At 39.3% G+C, this 18,440-nt stretch overlaps 1 protein-coding gene and 1 non-coding gene across 4 annotated transcripts in view; one reads left to right on the top strand and one right to left on the bottom strand.

The window, feature by feature from the left end:
* The window catches only part of BCAT1 (branched chain amino acid transaminase 1), a 226,942-nt gene that overhangs the window by 112,021 nt on the left and 96,481 nt on the right, over positions 1–18,440 (top strand). The gene's annotated exons all lie outside the window — the stretch shown is intronic.
* LOC115802879 (U6 spliceosomal RNA) lies at positions 9,125–9,232 on the bottom strand. The gene has a single exon (XR_004023458.1). It is a non-coding gene; the product is annotated as a U6 spliceosomal RNA (small nuclear RNA).

Below are 18,440 nucleotides of genomic sequence, written 5' to 3'. Positions count from 1 at the left end.
AAATTACCACACAGGAAACAACAGGAGACTCTTAATTACTGAATTCCCACACAGCATTTATTCTTTATATTAGAGCCATTGGAGAGCCTCTGGACATATATACACAATTAAAAAGATAAACAAGATTCCCAGCCAAGTTGCAGCTGTTCTTAACTTTCTTGGAACACTAACCTGGATAACTGCTTCCTTTTATATCAGAGTAAATTCCCTGCCAGTGACAGTTCATTGTCTAATAACCTGAGGGACTGGAATGTGCTTGTGAGGCAGTGCAGCTGCAGTGCTGGGCCCAAGGGATCCCAGTGGCTTTTCCTTCCCCAGCTCTGAGTGTAGTAGATTTCTTAGAACCTGAAATTAGGGTGCTGAGAGGCAAGTCAGTTAGGTTTAGCTCCTACCAGAAGAATGTTTCTTGCTCTACTGTGGACCAGAAGTGACTCTTACATTGGCTGCACTACACCTAAACCAGCACAGACAGAAGAAACAGCTGGCCCTTTTAGAAGATCATTCGTATGTTTAACGTGTTAGGAATTTTTTTTCTCTAAAGTCTAAAATCCTTTTTGCTGCCAAATGAAGACATTTTCCTACATATTCTATCTACAGACAGACATCTACACACTGGAGAAGATGATAGAATATTAGTGTTCAGTGTTCAATAATTCTCTAGGTGAAACTCCAATTCTCCTCTTTGTGCCTCATTTTTTCTCTTTAACTTTTGTGTCTTTTTAAAAACCCTCTCAAAGCTCTCTTCTTCTCTCAACCTTCAGACTCTGCACCCGGACAGTGAGCTTTAGTAACTTTCTGGGCAATGGAGAGGACACAGTCCTTACAGGCAGCATTCCTTTTATACTTCCTGATATGATGCTCTTTTTCCTACATTGCTTTACTCCCCCCTGGTGAATCAACTGTAGTTATTTCTTCAGTGGCTTTTTCTGTTCAGCCATTGTGGTTGTCCCTTTTACCCCTCTTCATCCTCGTTTAAGATACTTTCTCCAGTTTGCCGGTAAGTAACAGGTCTACTTCTAACTTCCAGATAGTCCTTGTGTTGCTAAAATGAAATTTGGTGTCACCAGTGATTAAACCAAGAGGAAACTCCAAGCAGTTGTAGTGTGATGCTGAGCAACAGACTGAAGTCTGGAGTTCTGGACGTGAGGCTCTGACCCCCTATCTCCTCCACCAGCTCCGCCAGCTGGCCCCGTGACCTTGAACAGATTTACTGCTCTAAAAAGAAGGACCTCCATTGGTTGACTCCTTAAGTCTCTTCTTGCTCTAAGCTTCCTCCAGTCTGAGAAATCTGTCATTAGTGGACTCGGTCTTTTTCATGATCCTTTCCATCTCTCCACTCTCCTTTAATTTTTCTATTTTTAAGAGCTCATTTGCTTGAAAATTACTCTTAGGAGAGAATCTGAAGGTAATCATCTACTTTTAATAAAGGAGGTATTAAGGAATATATACAAAAATCCAAAACATTATAAAGATTAATACTTTTATCATTATGCACCCACCTCACAACTTTAATAAATAAAATATCACCATTAAAGTTTAATCCACTCAATTTTTTTTTTTTTTTTTTTTGCGGTACGCGGGCCTTTCACTGTTGTGGCCTCTCCCGTTGCGGAGCACAGGCTCTGGACGCGCAGGCTCAGCGGCCATGGCTCACGGGCCCAGCCGCTCCGCGGCATGTGGGATCTTCCCGGACCAGGACACGAACCCGTGTCCCCTGCATCGGCAGGCGGACTCTCAACCACTGCGCCACCAGGGAAGCCCCACTCAATATTTTAATTTAATCCTCTCATCTATTGCCATTCCTTCTCTATACCTAGGAGGTAACCTCTCTCCAAGATAGTCTTTTAGCCTTTAATGTAAATTCAAGTCATAGTGTTACCTCTGCGAGGGCTATTGTATTTTAGCCTAAGCTCTAATGATAAATAAGTTATAAATACATTTATCAGAATTTTTGGCAGATGGAAAAGACGCGAGGAGCAGAGTGTCCATCCCAGTGGAAAGAGCTGACGCTGAGAATCATAATATACCTATATTTTGTCCTACGTGTGTCAACGAGTGGACTTTTCCTGTTGCCGGTGTTTTATTTACATATGGAGGGCTCTTGCAACAGTACTAATTCTAACTTTTCTTTCACATTTTTTAATTGCTTAACGTCCTTGTTCATTAGCTTTCTCTTTGGAAACTGAATATGGAGGAATATGGGAACAGTAGTGGTATCTACAGGAGAGAGACAAAGAACGACTACTTTACGATTTATTAGTTCAACAACAAACTTGTTTAATTTAGAACACATATCAGTAATTATGTCAGTCCTAGCTGACAATCACCTATAGCAACACTTGGAGTTACTAGGCTTTTGCTCTGCCCACAATGTTGCCAACATCATCTTTGCTTTTTCCTTACCAACCATCTTCCAGCCATACTGACCACCTTCCGGGTTCTCAAAAATATGCAGATCCATCTCTCTCCCAGGCCTTTCACACATGCTCTTCTTCTGCTCTTCACAGTGTTAGTTATTTCTCCTCCTCCATCTCCTCAGATGGCCACCTTGTCTACAGTGGATCCGCACTCCCCTTATCTCATCTCAGCCCTCTCTTAGTTTTCCTCTAAGCATGTATCACAATTGCAATTTTACTGTCTCCTCCTTTAAAACATAAGCACTGTGTGGGCAGACACCTTTCTGTCTTCCTTACCAATTGCTTACCATAGTCTTTAGCAATAGGAGGGATTTAATTGTATCTTTTAAAAGAAAAAAAGTAAGAGAGGGAAAGAAAGAAAGAAAGAAAGAGAGAGAGAGAGAGAGAAAGAAAGAAAGAAAGAAAGAAAGAAAAAGAAAGAAAGAAAGAAAGAAAAAGAAAAAGATGAGAGGGAAGGAAGGAGGGAAGGAAGAAGGAAGGAAAAGAAAGAGACAAAGTGAGTACTCACTTTCTGTATAAATCTTGTGTCTTTTTTTTTATTAGTAATTCATGGAAATATCCCTTGACTGTGGTTCAAGTCTTTGCCACAATGAATCTTATTGTATGGTAAATTGGGCATTTCTTCATTAAATTATTGGTTTGAAAGAGAATCTTGACATTTTCAAGTCCTTTAAATAGACTTAAAGCACCAGCACTAGCAGTCAACCATCTTTGGGAGGCTATTGTAGATTTTTTTAAAAAACTTTTAACTTTGAGATAATTACAGATTCACACGCAGTTGTAAGAAATAATTCACAGGAACCCTGTGAATCCTTCACTCAGTTGCCCCCAGTGGTAACATCTTGCATTACTATAGTACAGCATCACAACCAGGAAAATGGTTGTTTTTAACAAAGTGACAGGTTTGTTTTGTTTTTTTTCAATTCCAATTCTTTATTCATTCTTCATCTCTTTCTCAAAAGAGCTTGAGGTGGTATATAAAAAGGATAAATATAATACCATTGTTTTACAATTAATTACAAAGGAGAAAAACAAGGTTAAAAGCAGCTAAGAAAATAAGGTTAACTCTTGGGGATAATTCAAAGTTTATAACCTAGTTCTCTGCAGGGTCAACAGATTCGAATTAATTCCCAACTGGAAACATGCCAACTCTTCCATGGAAGACAAAGCCTTTCTTAGTTCCTAAAACAATAAAAAGTTCTCATAACGGACAACTAAGTATGCTTATAAGAGACACCGTTTCTAATCACTTTCCTTGAATTACAGTGAATGTGACAAGTGGGGAACCACAGAGCTGACTCTTTAGCTAAATACCTGCCTCCTGCAAGACAATAGATCTTATCATAGACCTTCAGGGTCACTCACGCAGCATCAAAACACTAGATGCTAAATTATCAAACTGCACAGTATTATTAAGCTCCTATGAGTCAGTCGCAGGGAACAGGCAGATCTACTCAAAAATATTCTGGTTTTCCTCCTTCTGGGTCTCTGTGAAGATTGCAATTTCCAGCCCCCTTGAAGTTAGGCTTAGCCAGTGACTTGCTTCAGCCAATGAAATATGAGTGGAATTGACATGTGTCACTTCCAAGTGGAAGCATTTAATGGGTGGTGTCAACCGCACACCTCTTTTCCCTACTTCATGGGCTCATGAGTTAGCAAGAAGCCTCCATTATCCTGGGCCCCAAGAGACTAAATGAAGCAGAGACCTCTCTGCTGATCCATGTTGGACTCATGGCATGAATGAGAAATAAACCTGAATGGAGGTTGAGATTTGATAGTTGTTCATTATCATAGGTTAACTTGATAGCCCATCTTGGTTGTTATAGGAAAAAAAAATCCCTTAAAATATAGTTAATTGATTATTCTATCTAGTCAGGTTCCTTTTCTCGAGGCTATCTATGCCCATTTCCTCCCATTGATGAGCGTGGAAAAGACTGGTTGCAGTATTAAGTGGATCTTGCCGCCAATTTAGCTGTAAGTATGATTTGGTCCTCGTTTGCTCTGAAAATAATCTGTCCATGACACTCTACGTGAGGATGACTCTAGCAACATACTGAAACTTTGGGAACATCTCACGACTAGTCCCATAAGAACTAGTTGACTCGTTAAAGGAGAATAGCTCATCATTAAAACCCAAACCTCGGGGGTCAAGTGACAAAGTGAAATGGGAGGAAGTTGGCTGTTTGCTTTTGATACATCTGACATCTCCCATTGCCGTGACTGCTTCCTGCACTTCATCCTTACAGGCACTGCTCACTCTTTGGTGATAAAAGGAAAGGGGAAAAGGTACTCACACAAAGCATTTTTAATTATCTGTTAATTGGATGAGATGGCAGTTAAAGTGCCTAAGGGCTATATGCATATTCACAGATCGTCTTCAAAGGGTACAATTACCAAAGCCAATGAAAAAGATTATGAGTTCATATTGGATTGTGATTTGGGGTGGAGGAGTGTGAGGTCTGTTCAGATATCTTCCTCCAAATAGCTCTTAAGATTAATTTGTCTCTCTGGTTTTATATGATAATGTGTAGAGGTACAGGTTGCCTGGGAGCATAGCATGTTTGTCAAAGGAACAATTTCCACAGTGGGTAGTCATTGGCCACTTTCCTGATTGCTCTAGGTGTACAATACTCAAGAGGTACAGGATGGATTTCTTACTCAATATAAAAGTTTAGATAATATTTTCCATGATTTCCATGTCTAATATTATTTCCATCAGAAATAAGTATTTCTGCTTGTGGTAAAGATTAAATATAATATTCCCTTTGTGAATTTCCATGGGAACATAAAAACAGTATTTTTGAGAGTGGTAGCAACATTTTCTTTCAGAGCTGCTGAAAAGAGTATGGAAAAGACATTTTGGGATACCATGCTGAACTCCTCTCTCTGCCTTGAAGAATATTTTGACAGTTAAGATTTAATGTCCGAGTGACAACGCAGTAAACATAAGTTCAAATTCCACAGGCCCAGGAATGGATGGGAATTACAGGCACTTTACTCTGTCTGCCCGCGTTCTGCTCAGCTTCTGAGATCCGTGCAGGGGAAGATGTGGAAGGGGAAAAAAGCCATACACATCCCCAGGGCACCCTCTAAGTGCCTGAGTTTTTGTCACTATATTCCTGCCACTTCAGATAATGTAAGGCAGCTGGCGAAATATAAATGCTCAGTGACCACAGTTTGGAGATTTCCAAAGATAAAAGTTTTTTCAGTTACTTTGTGGTCAGGTCCATCTGAAAGAACCATTGACTTTTTAAAAAATATTTTTTAAATTAATAGATTATTATTTTTAAAATGTTAATTGAAATATAGTTGATTTACAATGTTGTGTTAATTTCAGGTGTACTGAAAGGTGATTCAGTTTGTGTGTGTGTGTGTGTGTATGTATATACATATATACACACATATATATATATGTTTTTTAGATTCTTTTCCATCATAGCTTATTACAAGATATTGAGTATAGCTCCCTGTGCTATACAGTAGGTCTTTGTTGGATATCTATTTTATGTATAGGAGTCTGTATATTTTAATCCCAAACTCCTAATTTATCCCCCCCTTCCTTTCCCCTGTGGTAACCATAAGTTTTTTTTCTATGTCTGTGGGTCTATTTCTGTTTTGTAAATTAATAGATTATTTTTTAGAGCTAGTTTAGGTTTACAGAAAAATTGAGCACAGGTACAGAGTTCCCATTCTCTTCCTTCCCCCATTCCCTTATTATTAACGTATTGCAATAGTGTGGTACATTTGTTACAATTGATGAACCAATATTGATACGTTATTATTTTTTTTAATTTATTTAATTTATATTTATTTTTGGCAGTGTTGGGTCTTCGCTGCTGCGCGTGGGCTTCTCATCGTAGTGTCTTCTTTTGCTGTGGAGCATGGGCTCTAGACACATGGGTTTCAGTAGATGTGGCACGTGGGCTCAGTAGTTGTGGCTTGTGGGCTCTAGAGTGCAGGCTCAGTAGTTGTGGCGCACGGGCTTAGTTGCTCCGCGGCATGTGGGATTGTCCTGGACCAGAGCTTAGAACCCATGTTCCCTGTATTGGTAGGAAGGTTCTTAACCACTGCACCACCAGGGAAGCCTCAATACGTTATTATTTATTAAAACCCATCCTTCACTTTGGATTCACTTTTGTGTTATACAGTTTTATGGGTTTTGACAAATGCGTAATGTCTTTTTTTTTAATATTTGAAATTGAATAACTATAATTTTTTTTAAAACCCCACATTTGTTTATTTATTTTTTTATTTTTGACTGTGTTGGGTCTTCGTTTCTGTGCGAGGGCTTTCTCTAGTCGTGGCAAGCAAGGGTCACTCTTCATCGCAGTGCGCGGGCCTCTCACTATCGCGGCCTCTCTTGTTGCGGAGCACAGGCTCCAGATGCGCAGGCTCAGTAGTTGTGGCTCATGGGCCTAGTTGCTCCACAGCATGTGGGATCTTCCCAGACCAGGTCTCGAACCCGTGTCCCCTGCATTAGCAGGCAGATTCTCAACCACTGCGCCACCAGGGGAGCCTGCGTAATGTCTTATATCTACCATTATAGTATCAGATAGAATAATTTCACCTAAAAATCCCCTGTAAGAGACATTGACTTTTATAGCTACTTAAGAAGTGTGTTCCCAGCCTCCTGGCCCTCTGGACACAGTCTAGCTCCACAGGGCTGAATTCTGTAACCAAGAGGTGCTCTGTAGTAATGAGAGATGTGTGGCCTGGTGGTAAAGTGAATTGGCCCTGCTCTGCCACTGCCACATCATTTAGCCTCTCTCATCTGTAAAATGGAGCTAAGTATACAGTACTTGGTACATGAGTATTAGATGAGATTATACATGTAAAGAACTTAGAACAGTGCCAGGTAGATAGCAGGTACTCCATACATTTTAGCTGAAATGATTATTCAAAAATGAACGTAGGTGTAGAACTAAACACATACACACATATACACACACATGAGTACAAGTTAAATTAGGAAAACCCAAATAAGTTCAGTGGGTTGTATCAATGTCAACATCCTAGTTGGGATAGAATCCTACAGTATTGTAAAATATTACTTATCACTGGGGAGATTGGGCAAAGTGCAGCTCTATTATTTCTTACATGTAGCATGTGAATCTACAATGGTCTCAATAACAATTTCAATTTAAAGTAATTCAGGCAGCGGGGGCGGGGGCGGGCAGTGCTTTAGGGGTTACCAGTTAGAGATGGAGAAATGGCAACGGGGAATCATTGATCACACCCCACCTGGGAACTAAAATCAGCCATCAGGGCCTTTGGGAAAAGTTGGGGAAATTTGGATACAGAATGAGAATTGTGCTCTTATTTTTGTTAGAATGACCTGGGTATTGTGGTTATAGAAGGAAAAAAAGATGAATTTAGTGCCTCAACTCTTCATGGCCTGAACCTGCAAGGCTGTGACAAGCTGATTATTAGAAAGCCTCCCTACATAACTCTTTTTTAAAAAATATATATATTTATTTATTTATTTGGCTGCACTGGGTCTTAGTTGCAGCACAGAGGATCTTCAGTTGCAGCATGTGGGATCTAGATCCCTCACCAGGAATTGAACCTGGTCTCCCTGTATTGGGAATGCAGAGTCTTAGCCACTGGATCCACCAGGGAAGTGCCCCAACATAACTCTTTACTTTAGAGTTATAATCACCACCACGCTCTCAATGTCGGCTCAAAATTTCTAGAAGAGAAACTCAAAAAGCCACAGCAGGCCATTATTTTGCCCAAGACGTAAGCCTTTAGATACTGCAAACAAAAAGTCTTTCTATAAGAGGGTCACCAGCTCTACGGGACATATTCTCAATAAGGAACTATTAATCATACATTATGTGCAAGCTTCCTCCCAAAATGAACTACCCAGATATAAAACGGAACAACAGGCTCTACTGAGGATTCAGCCTCCTTGAATTTGAATGCCACAGATGTATTCCCAGCAAGACAAATGAATGAGTAATTATGACTCAGCACGGTGATAGACTGTATGGTTTAGACAGTGTCATTTCGACTTTAGCCAAGGCGTTTAATGTCCCTGTTTGTAAAACACTTTGTTCCCATAAACAGCTAGATCTTGGGAATTTCCTTATTATCTAACTTTCAGGTTCTTGCAACCGAGGAGTGCATTTCCAGGCATGAAAGTTTAAGGAATGCCTTTTCACCTACTGAAGATATTCACATTGCGTAGAAGTTTTAGATAAAGAACTGCTCTATCTCACCTTCAAAGAATTGTAATAACATATGTATTTTTTTCCTCTCTAAAGATCTTTTGTCGACCAGGCTCCTCTCTTTCTGATCTTTTCTGATAGAAAGTTACCAGCATGAACATGCTTGTGGTATTCCTGGAACTGTTATGTTAAACTAAATTTTTAAAGGTATTTTGAATTCAAATATGAAAATAAGCTCCCGTGGGTTATTCTTCCTGAGTGTAGATATATATATTTCTTTTTTTTTTAACATCTTCATTGGAGTATAATTGCTTTACAATGTTGTGTTAGTTTCTGCTGTATAACAAAGTGAATCAGCTGTATGTATACATGTATCCCCATATCCCCCTCCCTCTTGCGTCTCCTGCCCACCCTCCCTATCCCACCCCTCTAGGGGGACACAAAGCACCGGGCTGATCTCCCTGTGCTATGCGGCTGCTTCCCACTAGCTATCTATTTTATATTTGGTAGTGTATATATGTCCATGTCACTCTCTCAAAAAATATGGAACGCTTCACGAATTTGCGTGTTATCCTTGCACAGGGGGCCATGCTAATCTTCTTTGTATCGTTCCAATTTTAGTAAATGTGCTGCCGAAGCGAGCACTAAATATATATTTCCATTCCTATATTTTAATTATAAAAATGTGGGGTTTTAAAAATATTTATTTATTTATTTGGCTGGTCGGGTCTTAGTTGCAGTACGTGGGATCTTTGTTGCGGCGTGCAGGAGATTTTCGTTGCTACATGTGGGATCTAGTTCTCTGACCAGCGGTCGAACCCGGGTCCTCTGCATTGGGAGTGCAGAGTCTTAGCCACTGGACCACCAAGGAAGTCCCTATAAAATGTGTTTTTAAATGTATGCTTCACGGATCAGATATTTAGGACAGGTACCATCCACACTCCACCCACAGTAGTAGCTCGTCAACACTCAGGGAGTTATATTTTATAGATTAAATAGAAGAGTTAAATCACATACGAGTAACCTGGGCTACCAAATTTAGTTTCTCTCTTGGTTAGTATTGTTTCTTTCAGCAGCTTTACCCATATATTACAGGTTACTTCTCATTTGTTTGCAATGAAAATATTGTCTCATGTGTTAAAGTTTTTTGCTTTTTTGGTTTTTTTAAATTCAGAAAATGGAGAAGTGTTTGTTCAGATGATGGTTTAGGCATCAATCACAATTTCCCCTTTTGCAAAAAAAGGGGGTGATGGGAGTTGTTAACAATTAACAAGTAATCTCTAGTTCCCTTTCAGATTCCATATCCTTTGAGTCAACCCATTAGGAGCTCAGAAGAATACCCAGAAAGCTATGGCACCTAATATCTGTTTTAAAAAGATAATTTTCTATCTTCCCAACTACTCTTCTCAACTTGAAATGTCCCAGTTGGTTTAGCTTTCCCCAGATTTAAATTTTTCCTGGCACAAAGTTAAAGCTATTTTGGTAAATTTTAGCTTACTTTGCCTTGAAACCCATTGAAGTTTAAGTGATAAATAAAATTATCATTTTTCCTCTGAGCCAACAAACATGAGACATTATTCTGAGAGATGGAAAGGGGAAGTTTACAACCATACTAAGTCAAAGTTTTTGATAAACTAACGGTGGTACCAGCGTTAGGTATCCAAAGAACAATATGGCTCTTTAAGGTAAATCTAACTTTGGAATAAGTAGAATAAAAGTAGTTTTCTCTGAGATCCTCTCATTTAAGGCATTAATTTGAGTGCCTTACACACACACACACACACACACACACACACACAACCCTGCTGTACTTAGAAACTAAGTACCTGGATTAAATTGTATCTCTAGATAGATATTGACAGATAGGAAGATAGATATAACATAGCCGAATGTCAGTTATAGTTTAAAAATATAGACCATGCTAACTATACCTTTATATAAATAAATAAATGGACCAGTTTGTCTCTCTAAAGCCTTTTATGGCTTTAATTGGACTGCTTGTTTCCTTTAGCCTTTCGTTGTTATAGCTATATGGCAGTTAGCCGTACTTGAGTACATATTATAGGTAGGTGTTTTTTTCCCATTAAGTGTCATTTTTACTAGATTCATTTATTTATGTATTTATTTATTTTTGGCTGCATTGAGTCTTCGTTGCAGTGCGTGGGCTTCTCATTGCCGTGGCTTCTCTTGCTGCCGAGCACGGGCTCTAGGTGTGCGGGCATCAGTACTTGTGGCGCAGGGGCTTAGCTGCTCCGCAGCATGTGGGATCTTCCCGGACCAGGGCTTGAACCTGTGTCCTCTGCGTTGGCAGGCAGATACTAGATTCATTTAGTTTCGTTTTGAAGGTAAGCTCCTAAAAGCTTGCACTTGAAGCAGCGTACTAAGCCATGCTTAGTACAACTGGAATTGTATCACAGCTCAATATTTTGGGCTCTTTAAAGGTAAAGGAGTAATATTGTTCTCTTCAAAGAGCAAAATCTGTCCTCATACAAAACCTGTCCTTTGGTAGAGAAAGATCCATTCTTTAACGTGGGGAAGATGAATACTTTTATGGAGTACAGTTTCCATATCTTCCTCTGTAAGAGTTTAAACTAGTGTTTTATCCTGCAGCCTTTCCAGGCAACCCCTGTTCTTTTCACTTTTATCTTGTCCTTATTTTGGCTTTCCTAAAATAATCTCATTTTCATGGCTTGCATAACTTGAGCATACATTTCCTGATAAAACGCACTTTCCAACCCTTACTCCTTTCACTTAACACTTAAAACGTGTCCTGTCTCCAGTGATTGGAGGTCCTCATTGATTTCAGCTACCAGGATCACCCCCAGATTATTCTTCATATCAGACTTTGCATAGGCTTGGTTTTGTTGACGTGGACACAATTACTTTTTTATTTTCCAAAAGACATGCAGACCTCTTCTTCCTGTCTTAAATTAGCTTTGAGATCTGATTTGTTTCTACCCAACACAAAGGAATATTGCTCATGCTGGATATCTTCACACCTCCCAATCAGTGACTTTCCTGAAAGTTCTTTTTCTTTTTAATAATAATTTTATTTTAATGACTTTATTTTTTTTGTTTTTTTTTGTTTTTTTTTTTTGCGATACGCGGGCCTCTCACTGTTGAGGCCTCTCCCGTTGCGGAGCACAGGCTCCGGATGCGCAGGCTCAGCGGCCATGGCTCACGGGCCCATCCACTCCGCGGCATGTGGGATCTTCCCGGACGGGGGCATGAACCCGTGTCCCCTGCATCGGCAGGCAGACTCTCAACCACTGCGCCACCAGGGAAGCCCCTAATGACTTCATTTTAATAGTGATTTGTGGTTGTGAGGATTCTATGAGTTCATTTATGTAAAGCATTTACTCAATAACTGTTAGTTGTTCTGGATATTCCTACTGGGTTGTTACTACTGGACATTGGTCTTTCTTCCAGGACTGCGTTTTGGATACTGATTGCTCTCTACTTTGGCAGATGTCCATTGTTAGCTCTCTCTTGTTGGTTGATATTGTGGGTTCTCTGCCCTCTTCTGCCTCCACAAGGAACTTTGCACTGTAGTTTCTTTTTATTTATTTATTTCTTTAGGCTGCACCAGGTCTTAGTTGCAGCATGAGGGATCTTAGTTACGGCATGTGGACTTCTTGGTTACGGCATGCCTGCAGGATCTAGTTCCCCTGCCAGGAATCGAACCCAGGCCCACTGCATTGGGAGTGTGGAGTCTTAGCCACTGGACCACCAGGGAAGTCTCTGAAAGTTCTTTTTCTGTCTTTAAAGTCTAGTCCTTGACTGCAAATCCCTCAGAATTCTTACAGTCTATTCATAGAAAATGATGTCCTTTCCTCAAGAAATTTATGACTTAATATGGGGAAGCTGGAAGAGGGGATCAAATATTACATTAGCTTGTTAGGAATGGGTAGAATTAATTTGGAAATGCTTTTTAGATTATGTAGATTTACAGCTGTAGTCTAGTAGTATATAGCTGGATGGATAACTTCCCTGAGACTTCTGACTTCCTCAGAATATTGGAACACTTGTTGAGCTTCTTTCTTTTTTTTTGGCTGCGCTGGGTCTTCGTTGTGGCACGCGGGTTCTTCTTCGTTGCAGCACTCGGACTTCTCTAGTTGTGGCACGTGGGCTTCAGAGCATGTGAGCTCCTGAGCACAAGGGCTCAGTAGTTGCAACGTGCAGGCTTAGTTGACCCGCGGCATGTGGGATCTTAGTTCCCTAACCAGGGATTGAACCCACGTCCCCTGCATTGGAAGGTGGGTTCTTAACCACTGGACCACCAGGAAAGTCCCCGAGCTTATTTCTTATGTTTATCAATATTGACCTGGCAACCTTAATATGTCATGGGAGATAACTGATATGATTATAGTTAGTGGATTGGATATGGGGACCTTCTAATTTAAGGTATATGCATATTTTGTCCTCCTTAAAGAAATGCAGAGAAGTTCAGAAGATCTGATTTTCTCAATGTGATTTTGTAATTTCATGTTAGTTGAAGTGAATTCCCTTGATTCCAAGGTTTAAATGAGACGTGATTAAGACAGAAAGAAACTGGACATCTGAGCAACAGGTGTTTCACGTGAAATTCTCAGCAGTAAACCAGGGAACACAGGAAGGTGTCATATGCAACACACATAGATGGTGTGAAAGAACAAGAGGATGCCAGATTGGGCAGAGGAGAAATGAAACAAGAGAAGGAGGAGGTAGGGCCAAGCGTGTGAAAAGAATGTTTCAAAAAGGTGGTTGATGGATTTCGAAGAGAGGTACTTTTATTTTTCCTTAGTTTAGGCTATGTTTAGGTGCTCACCTAATTACTCTTTACTTCCATGCAAAATGAGAGAGTGAGTTCTCATACAGAATGCTTGGCTAATGCCCATAAATCACAAGTTTTGTTGATAAATACTTCAAAACAGAAGTATTATTTCTAATGGGTTTTCACTAAGAGAGTGTTTGAGATATATAGGGGTCTACTTATGGAAATTAAGAATATTCTCTCCTTAGTGTTTTTCTCTCCCTGCATCTTCCCTGCCCATACTATTTACTCCACTTGCTTTTTTGACTCGAATATCAGGTGTTGAACAAGCCCAAAGATTATAAATTTATAATCTCTGTCATCAAATGACCTTAATTTTGCCTTTATTTTTTAATGAGTAATTGGATCATGAGTGAGTTTTAGAAATATTCAACTAAAAACCAGGAACATTGATTAATTTCTGGAGGCCGATAAATAGGACCCATTTGATTATTTTTATTAAGAAAATATTAGAGATTCCTCTTTGGTTACGAAGAAGTATAAATTTTGTTCACTGCTATGGAATAGCCATTGCCCCAGTTGATGGAGAGATAAATGGGAATTCATTCAAAATTGAAATACCGTATTATAGAAATGATTTTAATTACAAGATTCAATATTTGATTATTTTTTAACTAAATTTTGATGACATTACATATACAAAATTGCATAAGCTTACTATGCTTGTAAAAAAATAAGGAAAAAAAGCAAATTCGAAAAGAATATAATTATACCTCTAAAGTGATCTGATAATGCTTAACCTTTGGGATGGAAACAAGGACAACTTGACCGAAGAAAATGTCATTACCAATCTCCTTGAAGCAAGCAGTGATTAAATGCAAAGGAGCAGTATTTCTTTTCTTTTTTATTTATTTAATTTATTTATTTTTGGCTGCATTGGGTCTTTGTTGCTGCACGTGGGCTTTCTCTAGTTGCGGCGAGAAGGGGCTACTCTTCATTGTGGTGCGCAGGCTTCTCAATACGGTGGCTTCTCTTGTTTCGGAGCACGGGCTCTAGCTGTGCGGGCTTCAGTAGTTGTGGCTCACGGGCTCTAGAGGGCAGGCTCAGTAGTTGTGGCGCACGGGCTTAGTTGCTCCATGGCATTGGCAGGCGGATTCTTAACTACTGAGCCACCATGGAAGCCCAAGGAGCAGTATTTCTTTCTTTTTTTTTCCTAAGATGAAATTTTTTATTTCAGATATGGTAGCATTAAGACCATGGAAAGGTATCAAAATAAGCAGTGCTACACGTTTGGAAGGCATTAAAACAAATGTATTAATAATGAAGAAATAAATATTGTATTTCATATTTTAAAATATGTTTACATAGAAATATGGTAGAACATTTTACAATTACTGAATTTTTATGCTTTTCTGCTGCTTAAGAAATTTTCCATAATCCAAAGAATTAATTATGTTCACTTTGTAACTGTAGTTTAAATTATTGGAGGGAATTTAATAAATTAAATTATAGTCAATACTTAGGAAGCATTTGCTTACCAAATCATATTTATTTCATGAATATATATGTGTGTATATATATAATATATATATATATATAACAAAGCACAAAGCGTTATAAATATTCTTCTCCACGCTCAAAAGACCTTCAGATAGTGAAGAATCATATTAACACAACCAATTTATTTATTGCATTGTCCTTAATGGTTATTAAAAGATGTTAGAAAAAGAGAATGCTCAGATATAGATGCACTTTATTTTAAGAAAATCTTAAGTATCCAAACCGTGGATTCTTAATCCACATAAATAAATGACTGTTCTTTTCATAAAACATAACCATAGTTTTCTCCAAAAGAGCTAGTTTTCCCCCTTATTCATTTAAAGCAGTATTTGTTTCATAAAAATTAAACTCAGAGCTTTTAAGAACTCTTCTATTTATATATGTATGACACACCCATTACTGTATTATACTAGATTACTTCTCATTTTCCTTACATTTTTATTTTTAAATTTTATTTATTTTTTAATTTGGTTGCGCCGGGTCTTAGCTGCGGCAGGCGCTCTCCTTAGTTGCAGCTCATGGGCTCCCTAATTGCAGCAGGTGAGCTCCTCAGCTGCAGCTCATGGGCTCCTTAGTTGTGACATGCAAACTCTTAGTTGAAGCATGCATGTGGGATCTAGTTCACTGACCAAGGATCGAACTCAGGCCGCCCACATTGGGAGTGCAGAGTCCCATCCACTGCGCCACCAGGGAAGTCCCCCCTTACATTTTTAAATTTCAGAAAGTAGAATTTACAAAAGATAATTTTTTTTTTAGAAACTTCATGTAATGTCTGAAACATTTATATTAACATATTTCCATACAAAAGTATGTCTTGAGTTGATTGAAGAGTGCTGTAATTTTCCTTGTTCTAAGAAGTTAAACATTTAAAAATTAACATATACTCTCTGTTGCTCACAAGTAAGAATTTTACCTTCTGAATCCTCCTCTCACTAGCTGATTTTTTGATAGGTGTGTTCTCTTTTATTGTTTCATTATGCAGCCTTTGAGTCATTTTAAAGTTATTAAATATTTTAAATTAGATGCAGCAATTTGAAACATCTCATATGACATTATAATTTTTTTGAGCAGCATTTGTGTCTAAGCTCCATGTGCACATGTCTCTGGAAGTGCCTTCTATTTTTCAAATATTTAGCGGAAAAGTTTAGAAATAAACATATCTTGGAAGTTTTTCACATGGGCGCTGTGTACATTCAGGGTCATAAGTACAGTGGGCCCTCCGTATCCACAGGTTCTGCATCACCTCAAATGGAAGATCGACTACTAGCCATTTTATACAGGGGACTTGAGTATCCGCGGATTCTGGTATCCAGGGAGGTTCTGGAACAAATCCCCCATGGATACTGCAGGATGAATGTGTATTTGAAGCTATTTTTTAATACTGCAATGTTTTGTTTTATCTATTTGTTGTGTCTATACCCTAAAATATCTATAGGGAATTTATTTCTCACGAGGATTTAATTGCCAACTTACTACCTATGTAGAAATTTAACATGGCTTTGTGAGTTCCTGGATGTATTTCTAAAGTGTACATAGTACTATGTATCAGCAAGCACAGTGATCCGCTTCCAAAAGGAATGGGATGTCAGTGTGATTACGCTGGTATCCACTGCTTTTCAAAAGTTTGCTTTAAGCCATGCTGCTTTTAAGGAAGACCCTCATTAGTCCCTGTTTTTGCTAATGGACAGAAATCCAAACAGATTTCCACCTTCAGAGAAAAAGTGAAAATAGCAATCAGCATTTGTTTTGCAGGGAGTTGTTATAGAGGCATCACAGGTCTAGTAGCTTGAGTGGCCCCGTCAAGCTCCTTCCCAGGGAAATACATGCAACATCTCAGGATCAAGCCACCATAGCTTTGAACTGTGTCTGTGAGCATCTGTGCTTTATCTCAATATATTTTGTTCATCCATTAGCAAGATGTGTTCTACAGTAATTGCTTCTTCACTTTACACCATTTCAACTTAGGAAAGTTTTCATAGGAAGGATCTACTTTCGGGTAAACCTATATCTCCATTTTATTTTAGGATATGGATAACGCTACACACACACACACACACACATGCACACACATAAACACACAAATCAGGATCTGGACTTTAATAAACCTTATAGAATAATAATGTCTGTTTCATTGCCAAACATGACTGCTTTGGTGTGTATTTGTGTAATGATGGGGCGGGATGGGTAGGGCGTACAGGAGTGAGTTAAGTTAGTACCAATTATACATGGTCAAGGAACCATGGACTCACATATTTCAAGTGACCCAAGACACTGTTGCTATAACATTTTCTCAAAATGGGCTTCCCTTTGCCTGAGAAGAGTAAAATAATATAGTGTAACTTAGCTGAGGAAATTACCATGTGCCCACGAGCCTTGAGAGAAATCAGGTCATCTTCATAGAAATCAGGTAGTAAGCCCTTGCAAAACTTAATATGTATGGTATTTCTTGCTTCCCGTTGTATTCTTGCCAGAATTTTGTGACATTCATATTTATGGTAGGCAATGTGCAAACATTTGGCTGTGGCAAATTCTGGACTCTTAATAGGCTGGGGAGAACCAGCAGGAAGGAACAGGGAGGGTGAGTGAGCAGAGTCAGAAGACATTGAAACATGGGGAACAGGTATGGGTACACTGGATTGTCTGTCAGCAACTCAGCTTCACTCATGTCCCCTTAAGCATTTTCCTCCTGCAGGGACGAACTCCAGAAATACTGTTCTCAGAATCCCTCTCCAATATGTTTCTGGATTAGATTCTGCTAAATGGTAGACCTTCCCCTGAGGTTTGGAGGGTGCACAAAGGGAGAGCCGTTATTCTCCAGTGGCAGCTGGGATCATCCATGGTGGCTTCCTCTGTCTTCTGGGGTCCTGCTGGAAGTTACCCACTGCGGTGCCACAGGTGGCTGAAGATCTCCAGTGGAAGTTTTCCTGTGATCCCTGTACTTCCTGATTAAATAACTTGGCCAAGGTCAAACAGCTAAGCAAAAAAAGCATGAATTCAAGCTCAAGAACTGAACTCCAGAGCCTATGCTTTTAGCCACTCTCTGTAGTGACTGCTACAGAGTGGAGATGGGATGCTATTCTGCTGTCTTCAAGTGCTCTTGTATTTTCTTTTCATCTTTGACAAGTCGTCAGGCCAACCTTTGACCATCCCTTAACTGTATAACTTTAACCTTTTCCATTGCTTCCATTATTCTGTTAAGGCAAAATAGAGCAACAGTCTGTCCTTTCTGCCAGCCGCGACAACCTAAAAGCAAGGCTTTATTTTGTTGAAAGCCTGGAGAGGTACCTTATTTGTAGAATTTATTTAACAACCTTAGCTTAGAGAGACTGTACTGGGGTAGCTTTATTAGCACTTCCCAGACCTCACTGTACACTCCAGTCTCTAGGAGGACATTTCAGTAATAAGCATCCCCACGTCCCACATCAGACCTACTGAATCAGAATCTGAGGATGGGACCCAGACACCTGCATCTTTAACAAGAATCCCCAGGTGATTATCATGCATTCCGATAGATACTGATCCCCATCCTGTGGTCTGAAG

Source organism: Delphinapterus leucas, chromosome 11 (genome assembly GCF_059928025.1).
Source record: "Delphinapterus leucas isolate spDelLeu-1000000601 "Yukka" chromosome 11, BTC_Dleu_Yukka2, whole genome shotgun sequence".
Taxonomy (NCBI): Eukaryota; Metazoa; Chordata; class Mammalia; order Artiodactyla; family Monodontidae; genus Delphinapterus; species Delphinapterus leucas.
The sequence above is the reverse complement of the archived record's forward strand: the minus strand, read 5'-3'. Positions and strand labels throughout refer to the sequence as shown.